The sequence below is a fragment of the Boleophthalmus pectinirostris genome, unplaced genomic scaffold (genome assembly GCF_026225935.1).
Source record: "Boleophthalmus pectinirostris isolate CB_2022bp ecotype Guang Dong unplaced genomic scaffold, ASM2622593v1 HiC_scaffold_4, whole genome shotgun sequence".
Lineage (NCBI taxonomy): Eukaryota > Metazoa > Chordata > Actinopteri > Gobiiformes > Gobiidae > Boleophthalmus > Boleophthalmus pectinirostris.
In genome coordinates, this window is record NW_026571353.1 from 1,702,826 (window position 1) to 1,721,727 (window position 18,902).

An 18,902-nucleotide genomic window follows, 5' to 3' on the forward strand; every position below is an offset into this window, starting at 1 on the left:
GCGTCTTGCTGAGCAGTAAATGAAACGATGTGTCTAAGTGGTTTTCAGATTCCTGACCAGACAGAACTGCACTTGGTCCAAACTTTACAAAGACGAGTGGATCTGAAGCTCTATCCTGTCTCCCTGATTTGAGAGGCTCTGATTGACAGGCAGATTAACCAATCAGAGAGACGCATGCTCCGCTCATATCAAAACAATCACAGCTGTAAATCATGCACCGTAAAAGATGAGAAAAGAAACAGAAAGGACTGAGAAACAGGGCAGATTTTTACAGAATCAACAATAAAAGCACCAAACTATGACTTATCTCAGGTAAAAGAAGTGATATATTTTGTTCTAAATGTTATGAGGCTTTTCAATAGGAGATGTCTTTTGGATTTGAGAGGCACAAGAGCGTTGGATGAACCGTTCAAAGTTTGGGCAGAGGTTTTTCATGCTCCAGACCCTCCTGAATTTGAACAGAATGTAGAAGAGACCGTCTGCTCAGGGAACCAGATGAGACAGTTTTTCCTGTTTGTTACATTATAATTTGCCATAAAATGTCACCAACACAAATCTGCATCTGAACATGAATTTGAGCGGCTCCATCTGTGTTGAAAAGATCGGCCTGTAGAATGTTGTGATGTCATCAGAAACTTAATGCACAATGGTAAATATAAATATTATTTGTATTAGTGATGGGCAATGCCATTTTTGTTTTAATCTGATCCCAAGTAACACTACAGTATTAAGATAAGTATCGCAATATTGATCCGATACCAATATATTTTGTATTAAATGCATTGAAACTTATATTGCTGTGTTTCAGATGAAGTCATGTTGACGTCATGAAAAGCAGATGGAGTCAGAAAATAAAGACAGACGCACAGAACCTCGTATGTTTCCAGTGACTCGACACCAAAATGCCTAAATTCTGTGCAGACTATGGTTAATGCAACTGTTCTAACTGGGAGAAAGACAAACTTTTTTTATGTACCGAGAGTGGTGTGTCACAAGGGTGTTAGTTTTTTTTTTTTTTAAAGTACAGAAAAAAGATGATAAAAGTGGATCGACAACTCTAAAAGCAGAAGGTGAGGAAATGCAGCAACCACTTTGTAACAGAAATTTTTTTTTGTGTCATTTATTAATTAATATTTTCAAAGTTCTTTTTTTTTGACTACTATTTAGAAACACAAACCTCGTAAGTGACAGGGAAACTGTTGCATTATAATTCCTAACTTGTCATGCAAAGAGCTTTATGTGGTGCTCATTTTATCAACTTACTGCTGTAGTTTTTAATTTTATATAGTCTTATACCTTTTTATAAACCCAACCAGATACAAAATCGTTGTGCGTCTCCAGGCTTTCAAAGACTTTCATTTGGCTCAGTGTAATACAAGGTCTGCAACACCAAATCGTTTTATCATATCCATCTCCTCAACGTCGGGCAAATCCTCCAAACTGTACAAAAAGTCCGACTTCATATCGTACGAGTCATAAACCGATATTTAGACTGATTTCTTCACGATAGCGGGTCTGTGCTGCCTGTTCAAACTCATCAGGATCATGTGAGTGAAACCCGGCAATACAAGCGCTGTTTACTGTCTGTATCAGGATGTGCGCTTTTGCATGCTAGTGGTTGTTTCCTTTAACATCATGGTGAATAATATGGATGTTCTAAATGCATAAGGTAAGTGAGGAATAACTAACGACTGGACTGTTTCAAATGTACTAGTTGTGTTTTCATGTTTTAAGACTCAAATACTACACTTTAAATATTTGTGTACTAGTAAATCAACTAAAATGCCAATATTGTATGACAAAAATACATCGCTCTTGCCTATCACTCGTTTTCTTTCACACAAACTCACAACCACGACAAAGCTTTAAAGGCGCACTGTGTAACATTTTGAGTGAGGGTTCGCAACTGCTTGTATCCGTGTTCCTCACTCATATCTCCATGGAAACAAGCAGGTGACAACACCAGAAAATACATGTCATTTTGAAACTGCTGCAACTAAATAAATGCAAGACTCCAACTATTAATATCTCCATGGAGACAAGCGGGCCCCAGTGGGAAAGTTACATACTGCACCTTTAAGCTCGACCGATACAAACTAGAGAGACACATCCACACAAGGCTCAGCTGTCCGATTCAAAAGTCCCCTAAACGCAGCTTGGCACCGGACATTCTCCTCCTCCTCTTCTTCTTCTCCTCTCTCCTTCTCTCACCTCTCCCTCTCTCCTCTCTCCTCCTCTCCACGCGTCCATCCACCTCCGGGACATAAATCCACCGCTCCGAGCCTCAGTGCGAGTGCTTTTCCTGGGCTAGAGTAGATCGGAAAGGGGCTGGAAGTCTCTGGGAGTGTGTTTATGCGTGTCAGAGGGTGTGTGTGTTTCAGTGTGTGTAACTGTGTGCGTGTTTGTGTGAGTATTTCTTTTCTTCTTTTTAAAGGCGCAGGGGAGCGACGGGGCCGAGCGCATGCCACTGCAGAGGCCTGGCAACTAATGACACACAGAGACTGAACAGGAGCGCATGATACCATAGATACACAGAGAGAGGGACACGGAGAGAGAGAGGGACGGAGAGAGAGAGAGAAGGGCAGAGAAAGATAAGGAGAGAGGGGTGGAAGAGGGGGAGAGAGAAAGAAGGAGAGAGAAGAGAAAAAGAAGAGATGTAGAGGAAAGAAAAGAGAAAAGGTTTGGGAGGAGTGAAGGAGAGTGAAAAGAGGAGTAGAGAGAGGAAGGATACAGAGAGTGAATAAGGAAAGAGATGAAAGAGGGGAGAGGAGGGATAGGGAGATAGAGAGAGGAGAGAAGAGTCTAATCCATCACACGCACACACACACACACACACACGGGGCTGGAGTAAGAGCCGAGCAAACACAGCTGATGCTCTGCACACACTCAACAAGGAACACTACTGGCCCCTGTGTGTGTGTGGCCCCTGTGTGGCCCCTGGAGCTGGCCTCACATATTTAGAGTCCTATATTGTGTAAATGTGTTTTTTCAGTTGCATGTTTCTGTTTCTGTGAGATGTGAGAGGGCTGGGAGTGTGGTGAGCACTCGCCTCACAGCAGAAGGTCCTGGGTTTGAGTGATTCTTTTAGTCACACTGGAGAGTTTGTTTACCTGCTTCACATGTTTCAGACACTTCTGTAGCTTCCTCAGAAAATTTTATCCTGCAGCTAAAGATCTACAGGTGGGACGAGGGCTCCTGACAGGAACAATGTGCAGAAGCAAATGTTCCTACAGGACAATAAAATAAAGTCTACAAATAAAAACAACACAAGTCATTCAGTTCTATAGAGAGGAGCAGGCTAAATGAGGCTAAAAACAATACGAGCAGTAACTGTTGGTATGTTTGATTTGATGAACTTGAACATCAACCTTCCCAAGGACGACAGGTACAAAACATCTGTCCCTGTACATAAACAAACTAAACTAAACTCCAGCTTCAAAGTGTCAGTTCATCACAGTGAATGTCTTATGAGCTGTAATGATCAGATTAAACCTGATGCCCTACACCAAACCTGGACATTGTTCAGCTCCAGGGCCACATACGGCTCTTTGATCGACTCTGACTGTCCCCTTTAAGATCATCTGAAAACAAAATAAACACATTTTATCATTTCACCTCATGCATGGACTAAATCTGCATTGCTTTTATTTTAATAATAAGTGGTTTTTGTTTTGTTTTTGTTTGGCAACCTCACTTCTACATTGTTTAGTCAAACATAAACTTTTCCCACAGCAGCTCATCTAAACAATGACATTTATGCTTTTTATAAAGAAATACAATTCATACTCTGCAGACTTGAGTTAAACAATATTTTCCACAATATTTTCTGTTTCTCATGTGGCCCTGTAGAAAAAAGCATGTCTCAGCTCTGCTCTGCACTGTGGCCTCTGAGTAAAGTCACAAACATGGAGGAGCTGAGAAGGTCTGTGTGGAGGAGATAAGACCACCACACCCTCCAGCTGAGAAGATACAGTCTGTGTTAGGTCAGCAGGTTTATCTGCAGGTTGTGGGTTAGATTCTTGGGCCATTTTAGGCCTTGCACTTTCTGCTGTGGATAGTTAACCTTCCTGAAGGAGCTCTGGGCCCTCATTACCTCCAGCTGGGTGCTCCTCAGCCATGTCTTACTCAAGATGAGATTCTAAATGTAATTAATTGAATTAAAGCTAAATGTATGCTCATCTTATATTATTTAATGTTACGTAATTTATGAAACTGACTTTTGTTTGTGTCTTGTGTCTAAATGAGCACATATACTAACAGCGATTACCCTCCTTGTTTTGCCACACAAGTTGTGAACCCCCCCGTCTCCTGAACAGTGATGCAGGTGGATGTGTGCACCTGAGCTAACCACTCTGCCACAGTCCAGTTTAACCTGGAGGGCAGAGAAAGGCCTGGAAGAGGAAGAGGAGAAGCAGGAGACATTAATCACACACACACACAAAGACCATCACACACACATTATAGAACCAACACAATGTAAACAACAGCCCTGTTCACCAGCAGCGCCTGTGCATCCCGCTCTGAAAGAAGGCACTCAGCCTCCATAGTTCTACTGTCTCCTAGTCTCCTATCTCCCTGTCTCCTAGGCTCCTCTCTCCTTGTTTCCTCTCTCCTTTACCTGAGCAGCCAGACCCACACGCTTTGACAAAACTTTACCGAGTCTGCAGATGGAAAGAGCTCAGAGCTAAATCTAGTGCACACAGTCTTTTCTCTTTCAGATGAATGTTTTCTGTGCACTGTGCTTGTTTTCAAGAATTAAATAAAACAAAGACGAGTGCATCTGGAAACATATCCTGTCCCCCTGATTCCAGAGGCCATGATTGACAGGTGGATTAACCAATCAGAGAGACGTGCTCTGTTCCTATCAAAACACACACAGTACTTCCACAGAAAGAAGGAGAACATGTCCATAAAGGAGTGAGAAACAGAGCCGATTTTTACAGAAGCAATAATCAAAACACCAAACATACACAGGTTAAAATTTCAGGGTGAACTATTTTAGAGTTGTTTTTGGAAAAAAAAAAAAAAGTGTTCTTTTAACTGTTTGAAAGTTAAATGGGGGTTGGAGTTGGGGTTATTTGCCAGAATTGATCTTGTTGAAGTTAATTCAACTTCCCCTAATGTTAATTTGATACCTCCCACCACCACTTCAAACTTAAATTAACTCCAGAACAGATTGGACTTAAAAGCCCTGAGAAAATGTTCAACTTGATTCTGTGAGATTCAATTTGAACACTTCACTTTTTGCTGTGTTCTAAAACTTGCAGGTAAACTAAGTGATATATTTTATTTTGGAGAGGACATGTCTTTTACATTTGAGAGACACGTGAGACACATGAGCAGCTGTGGTTGGACCATCTCTCGTTTGAACGGAGGATTTTCACACTATGTTCTGCTTCCAGATCCTTCTGGATTTGATCAGAATGTAAAAGGATCTGGCTGCTCAGGCTACTGTCTCCTCATCTCCTAGCCAACTCTCTCCTAGCATCCTGTCTCCTTCATCCCTCCCTGTGCCCCTGTCCCACCTTCTTGCATCTTCTCTCCTCCTCTCTTGACCTCACCTATTCCCTCCCTCCTTCTCCTGTCTCCTTTCTCTCCTTGCTTCTCTTCTCACCTTCTCCCCCTTTCCTCACCTTCCTCCTTTCTCCTAGTCTCCCTCCTCTCTCTCTCTCTCTCTCTCTCTCTCCTCTCTCCCTCTCTCTCTGTCAGCTCTGAGCTGCTGCAGACAGGATGACGTCACCTCTCTCTCTCTCTCTCTCTCTCTCTCACTGCGGACTGAGTGTGAATGAGAGGCACAAATACCAGCCCTGATCTGGACCACAGCTCGTCTCCATGGAGATGTACTGCTTTGCCTAGAAGGTTCCACAATATGGCATTAATAAACCTCCTGCATGTATTTTATTAGAGGTTTTTGTGTTGCTCAAAAATATACTGAAAGAGATGCATTCTAACACCCCAAAAAGTGAAGTGTTCAAATTGACTCTGACAGAATCAACGTGAACATTTTCTATATGGTTTATATGAGTTCAATCTGTTCTAGAGTTAATTTAACATTTTTGGAAATGTTAATTAAGTAACACTGGACCAAAGTTCCTGTTTAATCCCGAAATCAAGAGTTATGTTAATGTTTTGAGAGTAAACGGATAACACTGTACTGATTTAGCTAAACAACACACAGAGGTGTTTGATCTTTACACTCTATTTTAATTAATTTAAGATTAAATTAAGTACAAAACTGGTTCAAACTGGTCTTCTCATGCAGGAGTTTGAAGTGGTGGGAGGAGCCAAATTAACACTAGGAGAAGTTGAATTAACTTCAACCATATCAACCCCCATTTAACTTTCAAATTGTTAAAATAACACGTTTTGTGTTAAAAACAATAAATATTTCACCCTGAAATTTAACCCTCCAAGTTTTGATGTGGATCCACTGCTTACTTAGAATGTTACACAGTATGGCATTAAATATATCTGTCAAACATGTATTTCATAACAGCGGGGACAGGTTTAATGCCATACTACAGAGCATGCAGTGATATGAGGGGACATCTTGTGTATTGGCCTCGTTAAACTCAGACACGTGTTATGCTTATTCAAAAAAATCCAATGGAGAGTGGGCGGGGCCAGTGGAGTTCTGGGGTCAGAGGTCGTGTAGATGCAGTCAAATGAAATATGATAGATGAGCATGTGCAGTGACAGGTTTAAGGCCAGGGGGCGCTGTGGTGTGCTCCAGACCTGCTCACTCACCACTTCCTCTCACCTCATTACACGGACATTTAAATACTACACATGAGCCAGTACTGAGCAAAACAAACCAAAAGGAAATAGTCAAATGTTTTATACACACTATATACACTTCTTTGTTTAGGTAAAATATAGAAAAGCTGCTTAAAAATGACAAAAACACAACAAAAAACTGACTATCTGGACTCACATTAGTGCAAAGTGCAGAACAATTTTCCTTAATTATACACTAGTTTTACAATTGTATTATTACCAACCACTACAAACCAGGAATGTCCCAGTTTTTGAGTTTGAAAATCTTGTTGCCCTAACGTCAAGTCACATTTTGTTCAAACACAAGAGAAATCAGGTACTGGTCCTTCAGGCTCTTCCCTTATTTACAGTAAAAAACTGTTAACTCGAGTCCTCTTGTACTTCTTCTTCATTGATTACATTTGTGTTCTGTAATCATCACACATGTACAAAGCCCTGATGCAGTGTACATGTACTGGTGTGTACGTGGTGAAGCAGTACACAGACCGAAGTACACAGACCGGAGTACACAGACGGGTGTACATGCAGCAGAGCGGATATGGAGACGCTCAAAGTGCTTCACCAGCGCTTCTGCTCACTTCTGCTGACCAGCGCTAGTCGCATTGATTTTTCTTTCTCGAGGTTTTTTTTTTTTTCCATCCCGGAGCCCCGTCTGTGCTTAAAGGGCCCGAGCCACCGTGTACAGAGCGGGGAGAGAGAGAGGGGCACCCGTGGGAGCGCAGTGGGTGTGCCTAAGAAGAAGATTTGAGTAACTATTTTAAAAACTGTGGCATATTTTTACTGATTCTGAGTTATGACAGATACGCTACGGCGAACACTAACAGCATCGCTCCTTCGCTTATCTCACATGCACAGAGAGCTCAGAGGGTGCTAAGCAAACCCTCAAAAAAACACTCAAAAAAACACCAGCCACACCAAAAACATAAAAACACCTCTGCCCAAGAATCCAGGGCCACAGAGCGTTCAGGAGCGTCTCCTAATTCACCCCTAACTGCTTATAAAAATACATAAGTCCATCTTTGGCACAAATACACAAAGTGACATCTTATTTACAACAAGTATTTGATTTTCAGACACATCAGGAGCTGTGTGCTGGTTGAAAATCATAAAGAAGAATGAAAGAGAATCAGTTAAGCCCCAGCTCTTCGTGCTCTTACTGTTAAAGTCTTCTACATGTGCTGGGCTTTTTCTTATGTTTCAAATGGGACACAGAACGTGATTCAGATGGCTGTGCTGAAAACACTAACACGGACTTGGAGAGGATTCGATTTGTGCTGAGTTGACTTATTTTTATCATTCACTTCAACTCAATAGTTTTGTGTTTTACCAAAGTTTAGATTTAACTTGTAAATCTGAATCCTTTGCTCTGTTTTAGTCCAATTTACACAATGAAATAACTTGAAATAACACGGTTAGACCCATCTGTGACACGAGACGTACTGTGGAAGTTGTGAGCATTAAACAGACTTTGAGTAATGTCGCTGAGTGTGAAAATACATTTGAAGCAGATTCACTGAAAATTAAATAAATTCTTTGGATAAGCATAAAATTATGAAATGAATGACACAATCTACAGACAAGATACACTGCAAGAAAAAGTGAACTGGGGATGTAAGGATATCCAAATTTGCCGATATTTGATAGTTTCACGGTACAATATTTATTGCAATATTTTGTAGAGGTAAACAATATTGTGAATATACGACTTTTGCCTTTAAAATGCCTTGACAAGACTTTTACTGTTTAAAAAAATACATATATTTAAGATTTAAAATTATTTGAAATAACTTGATGTGTGTAAAATCCCTCAGTCATGCAGGTAAAATCCATGGCAAAAGGAGTAATTCAAGATGTTAACTGGATAAAAGTTTATTTTGGCCGAATCCATTTCCCAGCTCATCTTCCAAGATGACCAGAACTGAAGAAGCAGCTTGGATGAACTGGGAAATATATTCGATCAAAATAAACTTTTGTCCAGTTGACAACTTGAATTTCTCCTTTTGCCTTGGATTTTACACACATCAAGTTACTTAAAATAATTTTAAATCTTAAATATATAATTTTTAAGACAGAACAGGTCTTGTCAAGGCATTTTAAAGGAAAAAGTCGTATATTCTCAATGTTGTTTGCCTCTACAAAATATAGCAATAAATATTGTACTGTGAAAATATCGAATATCGGCACATTTGGATATCCTTACATCCCTAGTTCACTTTTTCTTGCAGTGTATCTTGTCTATACATTATGTCATTCATTTCATCATTGTATGCTTATCCAAAGAATTTATTTAATTTTCAGTTAATCTGCTTCAAATGTATTTTCACTGTACAAAATGTACACGCACCGACACACTCAGCGACATTACTCAAAGTCTGTTTAACGCTCACAACTTCCACAGTACGTCTCGTGTCACAGATGGGTCTAACCGCGTACAAATCTACTCCGATCTCTTCTCAAGTACTTCTTTGTGTAGTGTCTCGTCTCGTCCATAAATCTCTCTCTCTATATATACTGTTTACTTTCTCAGCCCCCCTCCTCCTCCTCGTGGCGCCCTCCCTCTCCGATGCGCGCCTGGTGAGATAGGATTGTCATGCCTCTCCTCAGTCTTTTGTTGCCATGACAATGAGATGAACGCCGAGGAACGCCAGAGGAACCGGTGGAGGACAGAAGCCTGCTCAGATGCGTACGGGGCGGCACAATGAGTCCGCGCATCCAAACGCCTTATTCTAATCTCCAAATTAATATTCATACACAAATCTGCGTAGGAAAGCGGCCGCACCTGCTCCTGTGTCTTTACGGTTATAGAGGGACGCGGTGAAAATGCTCTTTGTCTGAGCAGAAGACGTGAAAGAGAAAGTACGAGTGAGCAGGGCCGCGTCCAGCTTTGTAGGGGCCCGGTGTAAAATACAGTTTGGGGGCCCCTGGTTTGACAAAGTGTTGCATAGTTGAGCTGTACTGGACTTGCCAAGCGCTTGTCTTTGTGGCGATGCTATTGCTTTGTCTGGTATGTTCCGTAGTATGGCATTAAACTGGTCAAGAGACAGGTCAGATCTGTGGAAAGGCGAGACGGCTTACTGCAAAAATTCAAATGTCCAAAACCCTTTAATTTTTGTACAGTATTTCTGATTCAGGCTTGGGGCCCCTGTTAGTTTGTGGGGCCCTGTGCATGTACAAAGGAGAGATGGATAAATAAAGAGATGGATAGATTTATAGAGACAGACACAACTCTACTAATGAGCAAAATAACTGAAATAAGACCGTAAAAATGTTTCAGTAATCTTTCAGTTTACCCGACGAGGTGGTGCCCTGCTTCTCTGGAGTTTACAGCTTTACAATGGACTAAACTTTCACTGAAATACACATTCTGCTAACATCTTTAGTTGTGATCGTTCAGCTCTTTGGTCAACCAGCCCGTTTAAGATGTTTAAGATTTGGAATTACAAAATAATTTATAATAATCTGACCTCATGCATGGACCAAAGATGCATTGTTTTTATTTAAAGGTGCTTTTTAATGACATTTTTTATTAGGCAGCCCCACTTTTTCATTGTTTAGACAGAACATAAACTCTTCCCAGTCTGAGCAGCTCGTCAAACCAATGAAATTTACTGCTTTTGTTAAAATAAAGAAATACAGTTCCTATTATGCAGAACTGAGTTAAGCATTTTGGCCAGGGACAATATTTTCTGTTTCTCATGTGGCCCCATGGAAAAAAAAAAAGTCCACTTCTACCACTCCTGCTGCAGCTCCGAGCCCTACTGGAAACACTTCAACCTATAGCAGGCATGTCCAAACTATGTGGCCCTCAGACACATTGTTCTTGGCCCTCTGACTTCCAAGTGAATTGGCCCAAATGACTTTGCATCAATTAAAACATATATTTTTACTGCAAATTTTCTGAAAATCTACTTTGATAAAGCTAATATTTAATATTCAGTGTGTGGTTTTGAGGATCTTAGCCTGAATAAAGACTGATGGCTCATTCTAACGTGTTAAACATGCACAGATTTCAATTATTCACTGTACTGAGCTCCAGTCTGTGGCCCTCTGCTTTGTCTGTGTTTAGAGATGTGGCTCTTGATGGAAAAAAGTTTGGACACTCCTGTCCTATGGCCACGTGAAAGTGAAAGCAAGAGAAAAGTGCTCTGGAGGATGTGGAGGGTTTCACACCAGAATAAAAATCTTTTTTTTTTAACAATATACACTTAAAGTTTGTAGTCTATAGTTTCTTACGCTGATGTTATTTTCATGTTGTACTTTTTAAAAATCTATTTGCAGTACAGTAGTTTACAGTCTGAACTGCACACTTGTTTTTCTGCTTTGAACTTCTACCTGAGTGTGATTATTTCACAGTGTCCCTGGTGTCCGGCCTCGTCCGCCCGCTGATCTGTGGGCAGATTAAGCCTGTTCCAGTCAATGAAGCGCTGGTTAATTGACCTGCTAATCATGGCTGACCCCGGGTTTACTCTGCACCGCTAATCCTGGTCAACATGAGGAAATCTGCAGCTCAAACATGGCAACCCGCGCGCTCCAAACAACCCAGCCTCACAGGCGCTAATCCCACATCACAGAGACAGGGCCCCGGGCGAACCTGAGGGCCAACTACACAACCACTTCTTTTTATCTACTTTTTGTCATACTTGTGTTTTATTTGGAACTATCTTAATGATTTTGATATATTGTTGTACAATAAAACCCTAAACTTAATCTCCACTGGAAAACAGAAACAAATTGGCTCTTTGGAACAGTTGTGTCAGGAGTTGCAACTGGATCTCATTTTTTAAAAGAACCAAATATTTTTCATTCTGTTTCATTTTTTTTTTCTTTAAATTTATGATTAGATGTAATTAATTTGTAGATAAAATTAGTTCTCACATTGGCTTCTGTCACATAGATAAATGGTAAATGGGTCTTTGAGACATTAGCCATAAAACTTTGAGCCATAAAAGAGCTGAAAGTCTCATCACTAATCTCCACATCTCCTCTCCTGTGCTGTATGATCAGATCTAGCACCTCACTGCTTCTTTTCATCTCATATATTATGTGTTCTGCTGAAAACGTAAATAAATAAAACACATTATGAAATGAAAACAGCACTCTGATCAATGTCTAAAGCTGCACTGCAAATACAGTCGCGTAAAAGTGCCTAATCTGACCTGAAACCGACAGCAGAACAGCAGGTTAGTAGAACAATAACGTACGGCAGAATATTGTCCATAATCTCTCCACTCAAGTGTTTCAAAGGGACCGAAATACGTCCATTGTTACGACAGGACACGATGAAAAACACTCTACACTATAAAAGCTTCCAATGCAATGTGTCAGAATGTGATAACGAGTAAAAATCAAGTTTAATATACAAATAATCCTAATTTCCAAATCCTAATGTGTGCACTTTAACTATAAAAACGAAATAATCCTGTATCGGGTATTCACAAGCACATTTACAGTAACATTCAGACGCAATAACAAGAAACTACTGTAACAACAACTACAGAGCAAACACAAAAAAAGGAAAAAAAAAAAATACATTTGAGATTTTGACTAGTTTCTGACTAGATTTGTTCACTTCTATTGCCACTTTGGAAATACCTTGAAAAGTCTAGTACATAAACTTATCGTATTCAGTCAGAAGTAACAGAAGTAACTCTTAACTCTCCAGTACTTTAAATAAGAACACAATAAAACGATGTAAGACACAGTTCTGGTCCAGAGCAGAGAAGAGAGGCAGAGGAGAAAAGGAGAGAGAGGGGGCACAGATGTGGTACTCACTCGGGCCGTCCCGCGCCTGACTGGCATGCCTGGTCCCTACCCTGAGCTCCAGAGCTGTGGGTCCAACGCTGTGCCCCAGTGAAGTGCCCGGTGGCCGGGCTGGCAGGCGGAGCACACTGGGGCCGGCGAGCTGGAGGGCGGAGGGGGGGTACGAGGGCGGGGGCGACGCAGGGCCCGGGTGTGGTGGGCCAGGGGGGTTATCTCTGGAGGAATGCTGCCGTATCTAAAGAAACACATTTGGCTGTGGCCCCAAACAAGCGGGGCCCCTCACTCAAGTGTCCATGCTTTGGCCTTGGGCTTTTTAAACGGGGCGGGGACGGGCACTCCTCTCCACTATACACAGAGATCTATGCAGCCACTAGAACGCTCATTTAAATGTTGTTATGATGGCTGTTCCTGAGAATATTGAGGCTTGAAAGCAATGACTGAAAAAAAAACAAAAAACAAAAAAAAACACAGAAAACACCAGTAAAGTTGTTTAAATCCAGTGAAATGTGAATAAAGAAATACTTTTGTAAAAAATAATACTATCAAAAGTATATTAGAAGCCGACTAATGCTAAAAGACTGTCCTGTGACTGAGGCGAGAAAAACATGAAAACATGAAAACATGGCCATGGTGTTGACAGACATGTTGTTTGAAACTGAAACATGTTGCAAGTATTGATACTTTTATGTAGCAGTGTACTACTACATATGTACTACAATTCGGTGCCAACTTATTCCCACGTGAATGCAAGAGAGTCAAGGGTTTGGTGCTTTGAATGTTGATTTTGCTCAGATTTACTGTTTCTCATTCCTCTGGGTTGTTTGATTTTTCCTTTTTAACTAATATGTCACCACCTTTGATTTGTTTGTTTTTTTTGTTTTTTGATTGGTTAATCTGCCTGTCAATCACATGTCTGGACTCAGGGAGACAGGACACAATTACACCTGCACCACCGAGCCACGGTCACATCGTCACAGATCTGTTTGTTTACAGCGCTACATGATGATGATGATGATGATGATGATGATGTGCCGCTCAAGTGCTAATGCTATAGCAATGCTAACGCTATAACAATGCTAACGCTTTAGCGATGCTAACGCTTCAGCCCAGAAAGAGTAGATGAGGAGTCGTGCTTCGGCCTCTCCTCTTCTGTGCCAAGATCCTAAACATGGCGTTCGTGGGCCTGGTCGGAGCAATCACACTGGAAACTCATACTGTGCTTTAGGGGCTTTCTGTTGGGACACGGTGTGATCGGCCTTGAATATGTAAATAAAATTAAAAAGTCCAGGTAAGTTTGAGGAGAGAACTCTGGCAGTTTATATTTAAATGCGCCAGAAAGTTTAATTTAGCATAAAATGAGAAAATAAAGTGGTACAGTCATAGAGCCGTAGAGCCTTTTATCTGTGTCCCAGCTGTATGGTTGTTACCGATAACACCCCCCCACCACACACACACACACACACGCACACACACACACACACACCTCCTCCCGGTTTATTCAAGTCTCAAGTCTCCCTCTCTGCAACACACTCCCCAACTTATATACAAGTGCACACGTATTTATCACACTGTGGGAACTGCAACACGGTTTAAAGTTCAGTATGGTTCAGTCAGGGTTAGACTCTGCGAGGAATGACTCTGCTTAAGGTTAAGGTCGGGGTTAAGGTTAGGGTCGGGGTTAAGGTTAAGGTCGAGGTCGGGGTTAATGTTGGGGTTGGGGTTAGTTAATGTAAGTCAAGGTAATGTCCGCAAAAAGCGCAGAAATCCAACCAGTGTGTGTTTGGTGACTTACAGTGACAAAGCAGGAGGGGGGGGGGTCCCGGCCACCGCCCCGTGACAATGGGCCAGACACCGGGATCGGGGGCTCTCTAAAGACCCTGCCTCTTTTAATAAAGCGTCCATCACTCTGCGCTTGAAAAGACCCCCCTCGGTCCCCCCTCCCCCGGCTATACGGCCCAGCGCTGGGAAAAGCACATCCATGCCAAAACCACGCGGGGAGATAAATGCAGGAGAGCGGGAGAGGAGGGGGCTACAGCGCAGAGAAGGGGGGGGGCTATAGGAGCCACTCAGCGCCAATGGACCAGAACCTGAGCAAAACTACTTTTAACAAGTTATAAGTTACACATCAGCGAGTTTTGCCCCAGGAACATGAGACAATATGATTTTAGTCAAGTCTGAAGTGCACCTCATTTACACTTTTAATCATAATTATACAAGATGTGTGAAGAATCCCTCAGTCGTCCAGGTAGAATCCACGTCGAGGAGAAAACTCAGTTTGTCGACTGGACAAAAGTTAGTTAGGTTGAGGATGTTTCGCAGCTCATCCAAGCTGCTTCTTCACTTCTGGTCAGACGCTGGTGGACACTTCCTTATATCTGTCTGCAGGGAGGAGCGAACTACACTGAAACTAACACACACACACACTTGTTTTCAGTTACTTTTTGTTAGTTGGGCCTATTGACCTGTACAGGGTGTGGGGTCTAATTAACAGAACAATTCATGGCCATAATGGAACTTCCACACCTCTGGACCTGACCTGGATACACCTGTTGTTCTCTTGTTTGTTTTGATTTAGGTTTGAGGATGGAGTTGTAAATAGGAGATAGACGGTGTCTGAGGCCTCGTAATAGACGTTCTAGTCATCACATTTTTGTTATTCAGCACTAAACTTATAATTCAGTAATTCTTTGGCGAGCTACTTGGAAGGAGGTGGACAGCTACTGGTGGCTCCTGAGCTATAGGTTGGAGAGCCCTGGAATAGATCCTTGAACCTTCAGGTTGGGGAAACACTGCTCTAACTGTTGTCACCACATTTCAAACATCTCGTACTTCCAAGTGTGTGGCGTTGTGAGGGCTGACTAAAGCTCTTACACTACTTCCTGTTTCTGGTCACATTTTCTGGGCTTGTCTGGGCTCGATGAACGTGCTTACATCATGTACATTTTTATCAAACTAAAAGTGGTGTAGAGTTTGAGACATGAAACACCGCGTCACTACATCCAACCTCTTCCTCGTAGGGAATGTGCCTTTGTAAAATGCTTAATAAATGTGGGTGCATTTTCTGATCAAAGGAGCGGCCTCCCATCTCTGAGAGCACAGGAAAGGTGGAGTTTAGCCACACAGTGCTGGAGAAGCACCGCTGACTGTGCTCATGGAAGTACAAGATCTTATTAAGATCCACAATTGATCAGATTGATAATTGATCAGATGAACCACCACTGTCATCAATACTGAGAGCCTCCTGCAGTGAGAGGCTCCTGCACTCCTCAAAAGAACACTTGGACTCAGACTTGCTCTCCATGCTAAGTCACTCCCCCTTCAGAGCGATGTCATAACACAATCAGTGTGCATCCTGCTAATAAAACTCCTGCTCTTCATATCAGGTTTGTCCAGTTGCTGTGTGCAATTTTGTATCATGTTTTTGTATATTTATGGAGAATACTCGTGTGGGAGCATGGGGGACGTAGACTTGTGGGCGGAGCCTTGTACAGACTTGCACTGCTAACCATAAGGAGGCTTTGAATGAGGGAACAATGTTCTAACATAGGAGAAAGCTCCAAATTATATATATTATATATATATATATATATATTATTATTATATTATATTATATATTCCCTTTGAATTTAAAATTTAAAATATATATTCTTAATATATGCATTATATATAGGCTACATAGTATTATAGCGAAACAGAAACAGTCATTTTGGTCACTACTGGCTGAACTATCAACACACAACGCACCGCCAAGCGCAGTTTTACGCAAGTTTACCCAACTTTACGCATCAGCACAACCTGATCTACCGCTCACTGCCCGCCCCAACAACACAACGTAACACGGCGCTCACAACCATCCCCAACAACGTCAACAAAACTACAATAAGAGGCTATGATCACAACATGAACACACGGCATCAGTGCCGCTCCTACAGCGCACGGCAGAACAACCGAAGCAGCTCCAACGTACTCAGCAGCTCATTTACGCATTATTTAACTATTACACTAAAACACTATTTACCTGTGAGCCTCCGTCATCAGATTTGTCCAAAACTAATGAAAACAAGGTTCTTACCTTCTCTAGAGGACTGAAGCAGAGTGTTTCCTCTATCCGCTGTCCCATTGGTTGTCTCCAAAATGTATTGTCCACTACAAAGATAAAACTGGTCCAAATCCCGGTCCAGTCAGGTCCGTGACGCGAGGTCCGGGAGCCGAATGCACGAACTGATTGTAAAATTGTCTTAATCTCACTTCCCACTTAAATCTGAAAGTCACACCGTCCATATTAACACCAGGACACCAGGTGGACTTAAGCCCTCTGTGCGCTACGCCCAGTGAAACTTATACACCGAGAAACAAGCGGGCAAAGGCGGGTAGAGCAGCGAGCGACTGTCCCGGCTCCGGCTCCGGCAGCGGCTGTCCCTGCCCCGGCAGAGAGTGGGTCCTGGGTCCGACGGGCTCCGGCAGAGAGCGGGTCCTGGGTCGGACAGGCTCCGGCAGAGAGCGGGTCCTGGTCCCGGCGGCGGGTCTGTCCTCGCGCTTTACTGTGAACAAGTTTAAGCTAAAGTCGCTAGCGGTTATTAGCCAGTGTGCGAATCAAAATCAGAGCCGTAGAATCTCACCGCAGCTCATTCCAGCTTAATGCTTCTTTTCTTGCTCTTACTCCCTAAAACTGTTCCTGGGACGTACTTGTAGAACTCTCCATAAGTGAACAGCACACAGCTCTGTTGTTGTCATCATTAGCGCCTGTAGCAGGAACATGTGTCAGTGCAGAGTCTGGGCTGAGTGACAGAGCAGCTGAACCACAACAGGTCAACACGTGTGTTCATGTTTATTCAGAACAATCAGTTGATTTCAGGCGCTCCGACCCCGCGCCCCAAACACGGATTTTAGGGTTAATGTAAAATCATGGGCACAAGGAAAGTCATGACGTCACATTTTCTCAAAACTTCAGGCTCTTATAGAAACGTCCATTAACGCACTCAAATTCCAAACACATGACTCAAATAAAGTGATATGAGCACATTTAACGTGATAAAATGTGTCTATGCAGATACACGTTACATTTTAAACAAAATATTAAACATATACCCTAATACAAAATAACAACTTCATTTTTTTTTTTCCAAGTTAGGGAGTGCGGCACTCTTGCGCCCCTGTTGACCAGCCGCCACTGCTGCACACTCTTTAAGAGTCCAGGAAGCCCAAGACAGCTGATGCAGTTCACTTAAAATATTAGGAACACCTTCAGATCTGATCTGATCTAAAGAGAAACCACAGATTTGCCTGAGTTAAAGTCGACAGCTTTCTTTGTGTTTCTAGAAATCTAAAGAAGTTTGTAAAATAGTTTAGCCTTGAGCCCCACGTGGCCTCATTTCTGCACCAGGAAACCACCAGAGCAGACGGTGCAGATGTGTACGAGTCTGGAGCGCCTCAGGTCACTGTGATAAATATGAGACCTGGAGGAGGTACCTGTTAGCTCAGTGTTAGCTCAGTATGCAGACTGTCCCTTTGTACACCTGCTTCACACGCCTCATACAACAGAGACGAACACTAACACAGAAAAGACCACAACCTGGAATGTCACACAGTAGAGCATTAACCTGCATTTATTCAAGCTAAAAAAAACTAATAAAATACCACAAAAAAAACATGCATTCATATTGTAAGGAGGCTTGCCGCTCCAGAGATATGGTGTGTACGTGAGCCTGGTTGCGGCAGCTGCTTGTCTTTAATGCTGTACAATTACATTCTACAGTAGAGTGACCAGATTTTCAAAAGAAAAAAAGAAAAAAAAAAAACTGGGACATCCCTGGTTTGTGGTGGTTGGTAATAATAAAATTGTGAAACAATTGTGTAATTAACAAAAATCGTTCTGCACTCGGCACTAATATTAGTCAGTATAGTCACATTTTTAAGCAGCTTTTATGTAATTAACCAAACAAATGACAATTTATGTCTCTCTTTACTGTTGACAGGGATCAGATTGGTCAAAAATAGGGAGACCTGGGACAATTCTTGTATAAAACTGGTTTTGGATAAATTTGCTGCGACTCAAAACTGGGACTGTCCAGGGTAAACATCTGGTCACCCTGTTCTACAGAGACCAGCTGAAGGTGAACCCTCCACCACAAAAGAATGGTTCATAATGATTCTTTAGATATAATTAGATCTAACTATTTTGGGAATTAATAATATTTATTGTGTATTTATTATGAAACATTCAAGCCTAAAATAAATAGTTTTATTGTAATGTCAAAAAGCCAAATGGTCTCTAAAGAGACCAACTAAGTTTTCAAACACAAACATCTCCACTTCTAAACACAGAAGTTTTCAACTTATTTGTAGTTTTCAACTCAAATCTTTAA

At 41.9% G+C, this 18,902-nt stretch overlaps 1 protein-coding gene across 1 annotated transcript in view; it reads right to left on the reverse strand.

Moving 5' to 3' along the window:
* Nucleotides 1-18,902, reverse strand: part of ank1a (ankyrin 1, erythrocytic a) — a 161,190-nt gene that overhangs the window by 55,434 nt on the left and 86,854 nt on the right. The gene's annotated exons all lie outside the window — the stretch shown is intronic.